The sequence below is a fragment of the Xiphophorus hellerii genome, chromosome 4 (genome assembly GCF_003331165.1).
Source record: "Xiphophorus hellerii strain 12219 chromosome 4, Xiphophorus_hellerii-4.1, whole genome shotgun sequence".
NCBI classification, from domain to species: Eukaryota; Metazoa; Chordata; class Actinopteri; order Cyprinodontiformes; family Poeciliidae; genus Xiphophorus; species Xiphophorus hellerii.
The window spans coordinates 25,501,181-25,518,428 of NC_045675.1; positions in this window are offsets into that span (position 1 = coordinate 25,501,181).

The following is a 17,248-nucleotide window of genomic DNA, read 5'->3' on the forward strand; positions in this document are numbered from 1 at the left end:
GGACAGGCATTGGGTTGACAAACGATGCCTCCAAGTGAAACAAAGCCAGATTAGCACATTTCTCTCCTCTGAATAAATACTGAAAGCTTCCTTTTGTGTAGCTAAAGGATAAATCCTCCTGTAATCTATTTATAGTATTTGTTTGTCTTTTGTTTGTGCCATGGCAGATGGCACAGCCCTGCTAAACAGTGGCAATCCTGAATGGGATTTTGTAAAGTCAAATTAAAAAGTTATGGATATGCCATTGTGAGAATGCCACAAGTGTTCACATTTAGAAGTGGTTCGACAAGCTTTCATAATGACACAAATATGGTCAAGTGAGAATATGACTACAACAGATTAAGAGGAAATCCAAGAGAAATGCTGCTTTTCTTCCCAAGGCTTCACTCTGAGGCTTAATGATGATTTTAAAACCAGCTCTGAATGTGAAAATTAACAGTAGAGCTGCTCAATATTTTGAATCCCTGTCGTCATAATCAGAATCCCAAATTTTGGCAAGTTGTGGTAAAAATTATAAGATTATATTAGTTTTGTTCTGTACTTTTTCTAAACTTATAAGGAACTGCCTATCAAAATGTCTTCAACACAAACCTGAAGAGGCATTACATCCCATTAGTGTCTCTTCAAAATATGTTACATACTGCGTTACACTGGACTGTTTTATATGTTTAATTTCTATAGCAGACTTAATTTATCTACAGAGACGTGAAGCCAGGGTTAAAGTATTTGCTTCAATCAAATGTAAAATCAGCTACTTAAATTGAGCGTTGGCCCAATTTCTCAATTATAAATTGAGAAATATATATTTCTATATATTTTCAGATACTTTAATACAAATGAGTGGTATTTACACATGCATTTAACACTGTGTACAAATCCCATTTGAAGAGTTGCTCATAAAAACTGACGGCATTGCAAAGACCATTCAGAAACTTCTTTTGAGAATCAACAATCAGTGTTATCTTTAGGGAATAAAAACAATATATTTTGGCCCATCCTGGTCATAATGCAGCGATGAACAATATGCTGTGGCAGTTTTAGAGAAAAACTGTTCAGAAATGTCTTAAAACAAAGTTGTTACTTGCCCAGCAACAGCACCTGGTCAAAACAATCAATAATATACAGTATATCAATTGTATCAACCTGCATCAAGTAATTAGTGCAACAATAATTCAATCTTCCTGGGTTGGAATAAGTGCTTTTAAAACAGAAAGTTTGTTTTGAGACGGGCACTGAGTTTCTTTCGTCCTAGTGTTAAATGATAGAGCTCTATGCTGACTGCTAAAACTCTCCATTCCAATATTACCCCATTTCATTAGCTCCCAGACAATTGTGGGCTTGACATATTGAGAGGTCGAGCAAGGACTGTGCTCAGGGAAATAGATGTGAAGCTAATGCACTTTGCTAATGTATTATTTAGTAAGTGGCCTTGCTAATTGAGTTTTAATGTCAGTGGCCGCTCTAAGATACGCATTCGAGGGAGCGCAGGGAAAAGTTTAGATCTTGATAGATTACAGCGGGGCACTTGTGGCAGCTCTAAAGGTTATGGCCAACGCTAAAGCAACCACCACCACAACCTCAGCTGTTTTGGAGGAAACCTGACCATGACCGTTCTCACTTTAAAAATGCACACACTACTGAAAAAGCACCCCAAGAGATGAAATCAAATGTGACATGAAAAAATATTTTCCACATGTTGAGAGCTACAGCAAGGCTTTTTACAAATGGGGCAGAGGAGTTCAAGATGAAGACGTGGTCAAGTTATGGGAGGTGGAGAAATAATTAAGAAGGAAATGAAAAGTGATTTGTGGGAGCATAAAATGCAAAAGTTGAGAAAACATGTCTAATATAAAACAACAAACAAAGCAATCATAATCTCTCAGCAGACTAGAGAATGAAACTGAACTAAAATGTATTCAAACAGAAAACAGTTCAAGGTTGGTATGTTGGAAACCTGAATAAACAAGGAGAAATTAGCATTTTAAACAGCAACACATTATCCACTGCAGCTTTGTGGAAGTCATTAGTTACACCCTTCCTTGCAATTAGTTTGCAACTTCAACCCACACATTGCTTATGATAGGAAGACACAGAGAAAGACTCTAGTCTTTATGAGAATCACTCACCCACGGCACGAGATAAAACACAGCAATAACTTATTTCAAAAATCCCAACCGGCTAATTAACATTGTGAATTCAACCAGAAAGTCACTATTCCTTTGATGAGTTTAATTGCACTGATGTGTGAGCTCCAATTTAGCAACTCAAATAGAGAGCTGCTTTGGCTCCAATAAATTACAGTATTTTCTCACCTTAAAAGACGGAACAAAGTTTTTTTTTTGTCGGCTTAATCAGGTTTAGCTTTACCTGAACTCGTTTGGTGATCTAACGCTCTTAAATGAGTTTTCCTTGCAAGGTTAATTATGAAGCTCTGAATTAAATTTGCCTCAGTGATGATTGCTTGTTTAGAAAAACGTCTTCAGCTCTGCAAAGAGGTAATGTGATTTTACGAAAGGGACCGAACCCCAGCTGAAACCTGTTTTGTGTTTAGGTTTCCAGATGACTTTGAAGAGTTACTGAAAACCAACGGCCAGGAAAACAGTAACCATCAATTTAGCAAAAATAGCTGAATTTCTTGTCTCGTCACTTGTGTGTTAAAACAGGATGTAGTCTAGCTGTCTCTGAAGTAGTAGCAGGAGCTACGCTTTTTTTTAAAGTATGATTGCTAATGTCCAATTAGATTGTCCACCAAATACAAGACAGTTTGAGGTATTTACAGAAAGAAGGGCATCTGGGTAAGACCTGAAGGTAATAGCAGCTCTTGAAATGCAGATGAGAATTGTGCATGGCTAGCAATTTGTTAAAAACTACTAATGAATGCACATAAGTTAGCATTTTATAGTAGCATTTTCCAAGGATTCTGCAGATGTTAATTAAACAGGTTATTCAATTTTTCAGCCAACATGCTAGTTGCAAATAAGCACACTCACTATGCAGCATTGTCCTTCACAACAGTGGGCAACACACATAGCAACCAATATTTGGCATTTCTAAATGGTGTCTGTTTAATATTTTCTCCAGCAAATTTATTTCTAACCTCAGCCTCAAGAGGTGAAATTATAAAACAAGCAAAAAAAGAAAAATAACAGCACAATAAACCCATGAGGAGACGCCTGTGTTTAAGGCACTTTACAGTTCAATCCACCAATCTAACTTTACTGAAGGCGGAATATGACTGAAATTAACCATCTTTACATTTAACACTATATTTAAAATATTTGTCAACCGTTTTTCTTTTACAAGTCTGTCCAAAACAATCTAGATATTTTCTTATAATCCATCAAAGTGCGTTTACGTCTTCAGACATGAGGCAAGTCGCTGTCTGCTGTCAACAGGGGGTGACTATGCACAGGATCCCACTCCTGGCTGGCTCTATAGATCATCACTACTAGACACCCATGAGCCACTGTGCTGACTTACTCTTACACATCCTCTGTGACGGCTTCGTTTGGTGGCTCAGAGGTACAGAAACTTCAACCTCTTATGCCAACTCAGTCATTACAAAACTGACACCACGGGAGAAAACTGTCCAAGGATTGACTTGCAGTAAGAATATTTTGTATTCAGGTCCACATGCTGCAAATAGATCATGTGTCACTCGAAATATGTTTAGAGGGTCCAACACAACGATCGACCCTCCCTGCTATAGCTTTCAAAGGAATGGATGACACTCTTGTTTTATCCAATTCCTCTGGTAGCTTGTCACCTGCATTAATAATCTTAGGCAAATCTGTAAACAAAAACAACAAAAAGTGACCAGAGGTATTTTCATACAATCTAATTAAAACCATGCTTATCTTCAATCTCCCAGTATAGCACCAACTCCTCACAAGTTTAGAACTGTTCAAAGGGAATCATCATCAATTTCTCATCATCATCCCCAAGTCTTCACCCATGAACAACCTGCGATTACCCTCATCATCCTTATGGACACCCTGACATTCATAAGTGAATCTATTGACGATTACAATTATGGAGAGTGATTGAGCTCATCCCTTAAGTTCCAGCACCTGCTCCTGAAACATGCAGGGTCTGTAAATGGAACAATTAAGATAATTGACTGTACAAGCCCCATTAATAAAGCCTGCTCTGCAGCTTGGAGCGGCGATTTGATTAATTCTCTAATGGAGAAGCCCGTGTTCCTCCATTGTTCTCCATTTGCCCTCTTTATTCTATCTGACGGTTATTTCCTGTGAGAAGGGTTTTATTTTGGACAGCAATTACGGTGTTTGAATGGGCAAAGACCGAACGGCAAACAGTCAGTGTCTAGGTGACGGATAATCAATATTTATGCAGTAACTAAGCGCAAGTTAAACGTTTGGCTTCTTAAACAGAACGGTATTGATATTTTCACAATGAACCAAGTTCAGAAGCAGGAATGAAATAAAAAGAAAATAAAACAAAAAAGGATGGTGCAAAAATGTTGGTATTGCCAGGGGTACAAAACAAAAAAATATACGTAAAACAAATAAATCCTACTAGATGATGGCTGAAGCTCGTAAGGGAGTCAGCAGCCACGATGAACTGTGACCTTTATTCACAATGGCTGAAACACCACTCAGGCACAAAGACGCTAAATAAAATGGGAGATTACAATTTGCAAAGGCCCTCAGGGACAAAGACCTACCTTTTTATAGACATGTTGTGCAATGTGGCAAAACTAAAGTCGAACTGCTTGGACGTAATGACAATTATTACATTTGGAGGAATAAGGAGGAAACTTGCAAGCAGCAGCTACATGTGAAGTTGTGCCATGATAGAGAGAAGTCCCAGTGAATATTTAATTACAAATTAAAAGTCTTATACGTTATGAAAACAGATTTCTTAATCAAGTTTCATCAGGTTAAAGTTGTGCCCTTTTCTTCATATGTAATTGAATAACTTTCCCGTTCAAATTTTAGTAGCCAAGATGTTGCAGTGCTTTGCCCAAACATGTTCAAATGAGAATAAGAGTTATAAATCAAAACACTTTGCACTACAGTAGACAGATTAATCACACCAGGAACTTGAAATGACTGCTGCTCACTGTGGCGTCGTTTAACAACATTTCAGGAGTGGCCAGATAGTGGAAAAGTAGAAACTTTTCAGACAAACTTAAATGGTGTAATTGGGAGTTACCAATATTCCCTAAAAGATCAAATCTGGTCATCTGCTCTGTGGAAAGCTAAAAGAGAAGTGGATAAAAATCAATATGGTCATTTGTTCGTACAGAACAATACAAGTTTTTAATGTAGTTTTTATCCGTAAGAGCTGAATCTAGAGTTTGCACACTTAAAGGAAGAACTTGTCAAAATGTTGGCTAAACATAAACCAGAAAGTTAGAATTGCTTCTGCTGGAAAACCTGCAGTGTTGCACCACATTATTAACACATGCTAACTCCTAATCTTGTTTGCCTTATGTTACTGTGAATGCACTCAAATATTTACAATAATTCACATTAGTAAAGACGTAGCAATAAAAACTGTTTATATCTGTGAGTTTCCTTCACTAGTTCTTTGCCATTCAGTAAAAAAGTGTTTCAATAAATAAGATAGCTAACATACAGTATGTATCTATGGAGCACTGTGTTAGGCCACCTTGACTAGTAGTGTATATTTTTTTGTTTCAGGGACTCGGTGCCTTGCAGGTTTTAGAGGCTCCTTTGCTCCAGCACATATAATTAAATAGTAGGATTACATTAACATAGCTTAATGTTATCAAGCTCTGCATGAGTCTGACGGTGGTTTGTTGATTCAATGGATGAGTGCTAAACCAGTAAATATTTAAAATATGCAGGACACCTGCTCTTAAGAATCAGACACCAGTGACCTCGACAGCCTTAGAGTTTTAGACCAACCTGTATGATTGCCACTCCTACCCTTTCATGAGCAGGAAACATGGATACTTAAATAAGGCTTATGCTTTGGGGGGTTTCTCTCTATTTCACTTCACAGAAATGCCTGGCTTTCTGTCTTGTGGCCCGTCTAATTCATTTAAGAATTACGTGTGTTCTTCAGCTGCTTCCTAATAAAACAAGTGTGCACAGCTGCTTCTGGTTTACATGTATCTGGTGATTTGCTTTAAGGGCCTCTTCATGGTATCTGTAATAGAAGACAAATACCCTCTGGGTCAACAAAACCAAGGTCTGGTTTTCCAGCCCTCAGAGGAAAAAAATAAACATGGGTTGCTCTAGGTAATCATGGCAAAACCACGAAAGAATTTCAAATTATCCTGAATTTATTTTCCATTAGGTCTCTGTTGAAATCCAAAAGGCCAATTTCGCTTGGACAGAAAAAGATATTGGGTAAATATTTTCAGGGAAGCTCGTCATATCTGAAATGAAATAACTTCCCTGTTCACCCTCTACCTTCAAGTGTGTGTACATTTACACTCCAACAATAAAAACCTGAAGACATTTGGCTGTGCTGGAAGCAGAGACACAAACTAACAGCTTCTCTTTAGACACACTCCAAGATTTTTAGAATGATCAGCATGGGTCCACTTCTTCCAAACCAACCGAGAATGTGTTTATTTTTCCCATGCAGATTTTAGGGCACCAACATTTCCCACTTGTGCAAAGGTGAAATGGGCAACAAACTACTGGCTTACGGGACAAAAAGGTAGCTAAACATCATTAACAAGCCATCATTTACAAGATCACAAACAAACCCAGAAGAAAATATGCGCTAAGTAGTTTCAAGGCTTTTTTCTTCCCCAACAGAAATGCCTCTCATGAGGTTTCAGGCAGCCTGCCAGCCAAATCTAATATGGATTTATATACAAAGAAAGTGCTCAGTTTAACATAATGAATATTTAATCATGCATGGACTCGGTAAAGCAATTTTGCTGAAATAATTGAAAGCAGACCATGACTCTAGGCTGGGGGAACAGCAACAGCTAAACTGTTGACCCAAAGGAGCCCAAAAATCCCATGCTGGATTACTGCTGGCACACACTCTGATAAATGAGGTTAGCAATCTGGGCTGGAATCAGTGGGTGTTAAATCTGGTGATTCTATCAGGGCACAAACACCCCCCCCCCCACACACACACATACTCAGAAACGTCTGCCGAGACAAGGCATATGCTCATGTTAGACAACTCTATCCTTCAACAGTATTTTGACTGTATTATCCTGTAAATAAGCACCAAGTCAAGTCTAAATTATTAGGACAACACAGCATTTGTGGGAAAGTATATAAGCGGTCAATTTAAACATCAAATTATTTAGCATGTACAAAAATATTTGATCCAAGACAAGACTTTAATTAAATAAACAAATAAAATTTACCAGTTCTCCAGAAACTCATCTTTAGAACTGAAAAACAGAATGAAAAAAGATTCATCTAATGATACTGCATTATGTTTGCGTGTGAAATTGACCCTTTTCCTTATTATTATAGCACAGAATATACAAAGAAAAGTGTTTGACAACATTGTGAAGCAGCAATTTACAGCAAAATACAAGAAAAGCTGCACTACAATAAGAGAAGACGGCTCCACCTCTTATTTATAGGAGGAAGAGAGGCCATAAGCGGATTTGAGAAAAAGTGTTCACTTATGCAAAGTAAAACAGGTTATCTGGTCTATTTGGTGATTCCCCAGCACCCTCAATAAATCAGCTTAGGGTGCAGCCTAACGGCTTCATTCACCCTACAAATCTCTGCACTTCAATAACATGCACCAGCGAGCACAGATTAATTTAATAACTCCTTAATATTCTCTATGAAAAAGAACAGGAGACCAGTGACTCAGGAGCATTCGGGGAGGGTGGTGAAGGGGGCTATCTGTGGAGTAGGATATTGCTGCAGCAACAGATTGAATATTACGTAATGATGTCATTTATATTCGATTGGAAGTGTTTAGCTCCCCAGACTGGGGACTCAGACAGATCTAGAGATTTGTCTATGATGGAGACCAGTAATGAGAGAAAGATTTGGTGGCTATAGTAGTTGCTACAAAAAGGATAAAGGTGAACAGATTGTGTTAAAGTGTAAATACTGTCAGTAAACCAGTGCGTTTCATTTGTATAATGTGCAATTGATTTCAACCTGGATGCTTAACACCTTTATATGAAGAAACTTATTCTATCAACTTATTGTAAGCCATTCAAATATGATTTCTTCTTTTTTATAATTTCTTTAAACTTTTTGTGTTTTAAAAAGAACAAAAGTGAACTTTACACAATGAAAGACTAAGTTTGACAAAGTAATATTGACATTACTTTCTACAAGCATGTGAATGTCTGCATGAATGGCTGAATGTAGCGCTTTGGTGTCTGAACTTGATAAAGCTCTAACAAGTACAGGCAATTTAACCATATAACTGAATTAAGCTTTCTTAAATAGCAAATTAAAAAAATAAAGATACATTAACTGTGTTTATGTTTTTTATGAATCCCATTTGAATGAAGAAACATTTCAAAATGCTTAATGTTTAAAAGTTGAAAAAAAAATCCAGTTTAAAAGCAAACAAATAATTTAATGTACATATTTCACTGCAAAGCACAAATTCATCTAAATAAATACTTTATTGATCCCGAAGGGAAATTAAATGCTGTTGTAACTCATTAGTTCAAATTCTTCAAAGAGGTAACAGCTGAAACTAATATTTGCTGCTAATTGTTTTTGTATATTGTTGACTCTTTCAACAATATTGACACAAAATGCAACTTTTCAGGTAAAAAACAAGTAAAATCACATTTCCACACCAGACTGATGTCTGAAGAGGACAAAACCAAGAGTCACACTAAAAAGACTCGCTAATCAATAAGTGCAAAGTTCAGCTTTAAAACACATACAGGAAGGTCAAGTTAATACACTGAAGGTTGGCAAAAACTTCTTTGAGTTTTCAACTCATAAAACTACATTTTCTGTCACAGATATTGAACCTTTATTTCCAGATAAACCATTTTGCAAATGCCCTGTGCTCAGCTATTAGCAACATAAGTTCAGTAATTCCACGTTATCTTTACTTTTCTAAACATTACTATAGACATATTAGCTCAAAGATGATTAATAATATTTTAAGGCCAAGGCTTAATGCACAACAATCAATGTCTATTTTCTTATTTTCCATCAAAACTGATAGATATCCCGCAATAAGCAAAACGAGACGCAGTAGGACAAAACGTCCACACTGGAAACGAGTACAATGAGCTCCAAGTGACACAGGGGCAGAGGTGAATCTTGGAAAGGAGAAACAGAGCTCACAGTCAGTGTAATGAGAAGTTTTTTAATATATATATATATATATATATATATATATTGCAATTGACAGTAGCCTATAGCAAAGGTCTTCCATCTGTCTCCTATTGGAGAGGGAATAGGAGGTAAGGTGAACGCAAACAATCAGTGGAGTAGAGTGACACCTTGTGGCAGAAGTTCATAAGTTTACGCAAAATTTTAATAAAAGTTGTCATACTGGCACTCAAAAATGGGGAGCTTCTCATTTAAATTATTTCAGTATAAGTGATAATAAAGATGTGCACCAGAATGCCTTAAGTTTGCCTTTTGTCATTTTTAGACACAATTTTTATGATATATTTTAGTTGATGCACACAAGAAATGTTTCAAAATACAAGCAAATATTATATTACATAATGCATTTGTCAATTTACTGAATGTAAATTTACTTATGCCTTTCAATCAGAAAATGCGAGATGCAGTCAAACTCTAAACCTAAACACAAGATGACGTATACAAAGCCTTCACAGTGGGATAATATTTTGATTAAAATATAGTTTTTAGTTCACAAAAAAAAAATAAAGCTGGTTAAATATTTAAATTAACTGAGGAGGAAACAATTTTCGCCTGGTCCCTTATGCATTCTCAAAGGAACATGGGAATCGGCTGACGGTGACTAAAGATTTGTTTGCATATCAAGTGACTGTCGTTTGTGCAGGTAGATTAAACACTAAGGTCAATGTTGAACCTGTAAAAGCACTCGACAAAGAATGGCATTACAGTTGTTATTAATGTGTTTGTTTTAACTTGGTACACACACTCTGCTTTGTGTGTGTATTAGAGGTGGTGTGAGAGGCTTTTAGCAAGATCAACAGGCAAAGTGGGTAAACAGGCTTACCAGTGGCCATCACCTGTGGAGGATGTTATAGCTTTACCTAACACACAGACCCTGCCTTTAGCTTTTAAACTGGGAAAACAAGACATTGTGGGACTTTCACAGGCCTCATAAAGCCTTATCTCACCACTGTCCCCAGCATGGTGTGCATTCTCAGCATGAGCCCAAATGGATTTATTCTGTTTTCCCAGAGTGATATAAAACCATTTGAACACACAAATCAACCATAGTAACTTTCTCACCGATTACTGAAATGCACCTGGATGCCAGCCGCTGCAAATCCACACATTCATCATAATAAAACAATCTGTACTGATGGTTTAGTTGCAAAAGGCATTTGACAATGATGGAAGTTGGACACATCACTAACACCGAACTGAGTTTGATGACCAAATATGTAAAACTTTGATTTAAGGGACATGACCATCAAGTCCTGTGAAGAAAAAAAATACAACACAAAATAGTGGCATTTAAAAATGCACTATATTATCGCTATGATAATGTGCTAAAGCAACATTTGATGGGATTTCTATTTCCAAACTCCAGGACTCTCTGGAGGATTGGCCCTGTGCCCTGATGTTTAGAGGGCCCAGACTAATATTCATTTTTTTAATGAATGAATGTCCAGATAATGCCTTAATTTGATCAATTACCAAATGGTTAGAGACCATGTGAGGAGACCTGCTGTAATTCATTCCTGGAACAGTCCGTCATGATTAGTCTATTCTAGTTGGGTCAAGTTTCATATTCATCATTTATCCTGTGTGTTGGTGAGTATCAGTGTCATAATGGCAGACAACAGAAAGAACGAGATTAGAGATTTAAACCATATTGCAGAAATGGTTTGGAGTCTGACATATGGAGAGACCAAGGCCTACACCAATATACTTGCCATTACATCAACCTTTCCAGAACCTGAGCTTCTGCCTGAAGCCAGAGACAGAAAGAAGAGGTCATAGAGACACAATGACCTTTGGCTGCTGCAGCAATGTATGTCATGGACACATACAGCACTGATTTCTACTTACTGCATTCCTACCAGGCTGAAAGAGACTAATTGGAGCTAGTATACAGAAGAGTCTTAAGATTTCACTTCAAACACTGCCTAGTAAGCACAAGGCATGATTCATGTCCTTTTACAGCTGCCTTCCTGTTATAACATAAAGAGGAGGATATAATTGCTTATATCCAACACAGACTGAATGACTTCATTCACTTCCGCCGCTGTCATTGCTAAATTACAACCCTATTAGATAGACTACATCTCTGAAAAAGAGCGGAAATTCAACATCAACTGTTCACAACTCCTGTTCACTGACTGACCTGGTTGAAATTCAACTGGGTAAATTGAGCTCAATGGGAGAAATTCCAAAAGGAGTGCTGAAGGGAACTGAGAATTGAGTGGAATCGCATATGGCCAAGCTATGTGAAACCAGGAACCATGCAGCTAACAAAGCGAAACCAGACAAAAAGGCAAGAGGCAGCAGACTCAAAACCAACTCTGACAAGCAAAACTAGTCAAGAAAGCATCACAACCTTGAGCTCAAAGACATCACCACCCCAAACCCCCGATATCTGTCAATCATTGTGTGTACACAGGGTTGCAAGTTAACTGACTCCACTTCATCACACACACATATTCCTGATCCAATTTACAGGATCCATTGGCCAAGCCAGATTTCAAAGCAGAATCCCAACTAAAACTTGACTAGTTTTCTCCGTGATTTGATGCCCCAAACTGTGTTCATTTTATTTTGGATGCTATGAATGTCTTTGTGTGCAAGCAATATGTGAATTTATTTACAAAGAACCTGTTAAACACTGGGTTTTTTTTTTTATTGGCCAGAACAAGTACCTTAAAGCACTTTCTGTATTTTGTATCACCATTAAATGTGGTATAATTTATTATAAGACATATCACAAAATAAATAAACTCAAAGACAGTGGATTCATAACGTAACGTCAACCATTAGATTTGTCCTAATCTATTACACTCTGAAGGTTTAATTTCAGTTTCCATCCAAACAAATATAAACATAAAAATGGAGAACAAAAGATGAACTGTGAAATCTGGCTTGTGCATTACCTCTTGGTACGTCTTTGAGATGATGGATCTGTCAGTACATTGCCATTTGTGGCACAGTGTTTCGACACGATTCACATACCCTGCAATTACATACAGTCATGTCAAGTGAACAATGCAGATAAAAGGTGTACAGATGTACATCTTGCTATAATGCCTAGACTTCTGGAGTGAGACTCGAGCTTTTTCTCAAACTCTTAGATTATCTATGAATAAGCCTAACAGAGACTTATTCCCTGGTTCATTTGGACCTGCAAATTAACTACAGCTTATGTACTGGACAATACTTGTTTTGTAACACTGAATGTGTTTTCCTAATAACAAACTCAAATCAATATCTTGTAATATTTAGATACATATTTAGATATGTCTCCTCTCCAACACGCCTGAATCAAATGAATGGCTCATAAGCACTGAACTACATGCTGGTGAGGGGATTCAGCCTTTTGATCCAGGTGTGTCGGAGAAGATTTCCATTTAAAAACTGAAGGATAGCAGCGCTTAAAACTGGACTTGGCCACGTCAGTTTTAGATTGAGCCAATCTTATTGTCCACAATTATCTTTAAACCAGGGGTCTCAAACTCCAGGCCTCGAGGGCCGCAGTCCTGCAGTTTTTTGATGTGCCACAGGTACAAAACACTGGATTGAAATGACTTAATTACCTCCTCCTTGTGTAGATCAGTTTTCCAGAGCCTTAATGATCTAGTTATTCTGTTCAGGTGTGGTGCAGCAGAGGCACATCTAAAAGTTGCAGGACTGCGGCCCTCGAGGACTGGAGTTTGAGACCCCTGCTAAACGCAGCGGTCCTCAGGGCCCACTGTCCTGCATGTTCCCTGCTGCTGCTGCTGCACGCCTGGCTTAAATTAATGGGTGTTTAACAGGCTTCTGTGGTAATTGGAGACATGCTAGTGAGGCAACACAATCATTCAAATCAATTGAGCTGATATAGAGAAATATCTATAACATGCAGGTCCCCCGACCCTGAGGACTAAAACCTGGTTAGTTATGAGGACCAGGATAGGGGGGCCACTGAATCCCCGACATTATTCTTAAAGGTTTAGGTGTTAAACGGGAAATCATATATTAATCATACAGAGCTAAAATGGATTTCATGCAGCCAAAAGAAGTCATTTTTTTTAGAGCTCCAACATGATTATACTTTAGTTCAACTTTACTCGTGGTGCACACGTCTTTGGATACCATAAAAATGCTATCTATAAAAATCTATTTAACGAACCGCGACTTCAGTTGATTTTTATCAAATACGTCACCAACTTGATAAGTTGGCGACTCCATCCCAGTGTCAATGACGCTCCATTTAAAATATTCCTTGAATATTATTAATAAAGTTGAGCATATCCTGCTGAAACTGCGAAAAACAATGGACATATTTCAAGAACAAACGTAGTCATACATAAAACAAAAATATACTCATTATGATTACTGGCTAATTATAATAGATAAACATTAATGTTTGACAACTTTATTTACTCGAAAAGAAAATAAACCAATTGTTTTATAAAGATAAAGCTTCCCATATTACTTACCATTGAAAGTCGTCCGCAGTGACTTTAAATTTAAAGTAGAGTAACAAATTCTCGATGTTTGCCATCGAGGCGGACGCAGGTGAGGACGACATGCTAATTAGAGAACTCAGCGTTATGGCAAGATGTTTTAGGATTTAATTCATAGTTTTCTAACGCTAATTTATCCACATAAATATATAATTATTATTATATATAGCCTTGTCAACATAAAGTAAAATTTAAGCTAACAAGGCTATTAGTAGTAGAACATTCTATTGTAAGGTAAGGATAAAGCTTCAAACTCTATGGGGTTTATTTAATCAATCACTTAACCAATTCCTATTTAAGATAGTAAATATAAAATGAAGCTATGAACTAATGTATTGTCACTAGAAGAGATTTTATTGTAAGGTATCATCTTAGAGAATCAAGTGTTTATGAACTTAATGTTCTGGGATTCCAACAATGTTTGGTTTGCTGAAAGCATCTTGTGTGTGTTGCTGAACTGCTGGATCAGTGGACATCACCATGCTCAAACAGGGCCAAGTGTCTTATCTGCAGGTTTATTTTATTTTCATGAATACATCGAGTCTGTGTTGACCATAGTTTATCACATTCAAAGTGTGAAAACAGAAATTTGACAAATTTTACCACAGATTTGTATAACCACTGTTTGTTTTGGTCATGGATATCTGATCAGGTCAAGATGAAATGCGTTTTTGTCCTTTTGATGATTAAGTAGTGATTTGGACAGATAAATTACGTGCCAACTGTACAGTCATCTGTCTGCTTGTTTTGACAAAGCAAAAGTAACACTAGCTTTGAACTCTGATCATTTATGTAAAATTCCCAAAGGAAGATCAGTGACTCACAGAACAGCTAAGCAAATGTTTAGGTTGAAAGTCAGTGGATATGGAAACATAAGCCGTTCTAACAGCTTTACTCACTGGCAATGTATTTTTAAAAAAGTACTGTGGACATAAGCAAGAAATTTTTACATAAAAGTACCTAAAACCTATGCTAGCGTGGTGCTGAAGGCACTAGGATGGGTTTTTACCTCCATTTACTTTCTCCATCATGCCATGTTTGACTGGATCTGGTAGCTTTTCTGGTCGGGCATATTTTTTGAGAGCACTTGAAGGATTTCTAAAAGTTGTGAAAGTCTCCTGGAGCCAGTTTGAAGGAAATGTTTATTCCAGGAACATAATTTCAAGCAGTTCATAAAATGATAAGCGTTAAGGTGTAACATGCTAAACAAATGTATACATTTATTAATGGGGGTACACCTATAATTTTGACCCTTTCCTTATTGGAGAAAATCCAAATTTGTGCATCCAACTTTTTTTTTTTTTTTTAACAATCCCTGAAAAGGGAATGATAGTGTTAAAAACTATATTTGGAAAAAGGCTGTTGTCATTTTGTGCAGAGGACAGTATGTAAACTTCTGACCAGAAACCTAAGCTCTACAGTGGAAATAAAATTACCCGAGCTGCAAACATGAAATCCGGTGCTTTCTTCTCACAGCTGTGCACAAGATAGGTGACCATTGTGTTACAACCTACCAAAGCAAACACAATGAGTCCACAATGTGTAAGAGGAGCTGTGTTTACAAAGCCATTAGCAAGTGTTTGAGCCAGAGAAGCCATTTAGTGTTGCATGCTGTCATGAAGTATTTACCCTGACCATGCTTAAAGACTGACTAGTTACACAGGCAGGGGAGGAAACGTCAATATTTTGAGAAGGCTGAGGGCTGCCGATAGCCGTTTCCCCACATTCAGACCACTTCCAGCCGCTCTGCAAAGTGGACGGCCCACAAAACAGAATCCACATCACCGCTGAGGCCAGTGAGGACGGAGTAGTTTGGGAAAATATACTTTAGTTACAGTGCTTTCATTGTCTCAGGTTTCACACAGCAACATTCAATGGCAGTGGAAGAAAATAGAACCTAACATTTGTAATAGAAAAACGATAGCGAGTCCATACAAAACTAAACTAAATGATTGAAAACAAACAAACAAAAAAGGTTCTGCAAATTCCAGCGGTAGAAATGCCTTCTGTTGTCAACTTGCAAAGTGCACATTAGAGCTCATACTTTTCAGCTTCATTTGCTGTGAAGTGAAATGGCTGCGATTTCAGACTTCGGGACACGTAAATGACTACTCATTTTCCAGGCAGAAATGTAGCACGCCAACTCAGTGACCTCATCAGCCAGGTTGTCCAGGCACTCACTGTGAAATGATATCAGAATCAGACACGGCAGGAGGAGGAAACGGCTGTCAATTAACAGGCGGGCGGGAAATGCACTATTGCCTCAGCTCAGGCCTACAGTAACACGAAGCTAAATGTTTCACAGCTTAGAAGAATTACAGTGAAGATCAGATATGAAGCAAATAATCATGTACAACAGAAGAGTTTTGGGATGGGGGGTTTTGCAGGTATGTAGCGCCATCTGCTGTTCAGAGGCTTACAGACAACTAAATCCATCAGTTTCTGCAATCCGATGCAAGTCGACATTATTCTAAGCAGCAGCGAGGCCATGTTTACACCTCATCATGTGATTCCATTTGACCTTTCTTCCCTGCTGACAGACAAAAACATGAATAGGCTGCATAAACAAGTGTGCACTGAACCTGAAAGGGGCCCTCAGCTCAAAAACATAGAAGGAAATGAGTTTGACCTCTACCTTGTCAGCTTCTACCAGTGAATGAACCAGTTCATCTTTTCCAGGATAATGATGTAAAAACTTCCTATTTTCTTTTATCACTTTTTCCAGGGTATGTTTTACTGATACACAACTCTCAAAGAAAAAGACCACTTACGATGATCAGTGTCTCTGATTTGACTTTTTATAGGTATACGTTTGGGAATAGACATTGTTCTTTTATTCTATTAACATGTCTCTGAAATCCCAAGCAAAACTTTTGTATTTACTTGCAGAAAACTGAGAAATGGTCAAAATAACAAAAAAGATGCAGTGCTTTCAAACCTCAAATAATGCAAAAAAAAAAATGATTCATTTAGTAACTTCAATACTAATGTTTTAACTAGGGAAGAGTATAGAAATCAATATTTGGTCAAGTAACCAAATGGGGTTCAGTGCAGTGGTCTCTTCATTTTTTCCAAAGCTGTATATTCAGCAAAACAAACTTGGAAAAACAGTTAATTCAGCCTCTACACGTACTCTATTCCCTGGTAATTGAGTATGAGTATATATATATATATTTATTTATTTTGAGTTGCATAAGATTCAACATTTCAAGAAAAATCTTCCAATACTATAAACTGGAACCTCAGCATGTATTTATTGAGAAGAAAAACCTTCATGACTAATCATCAGCAACTCAAAAAATTAACAAATGCAAGTAGTTTAGAACACATTTTACCTCGTGTAGAAATTAGTTGTCCATGTCTTGTTTTCACTAGTATAAATGTGTAACCTGATAGATGCATATTTCTGTTATTCACTCATCAAAATGTCAAATCTTCAGGACTAAAAGAAAAATAGCTACTTTAAGATTG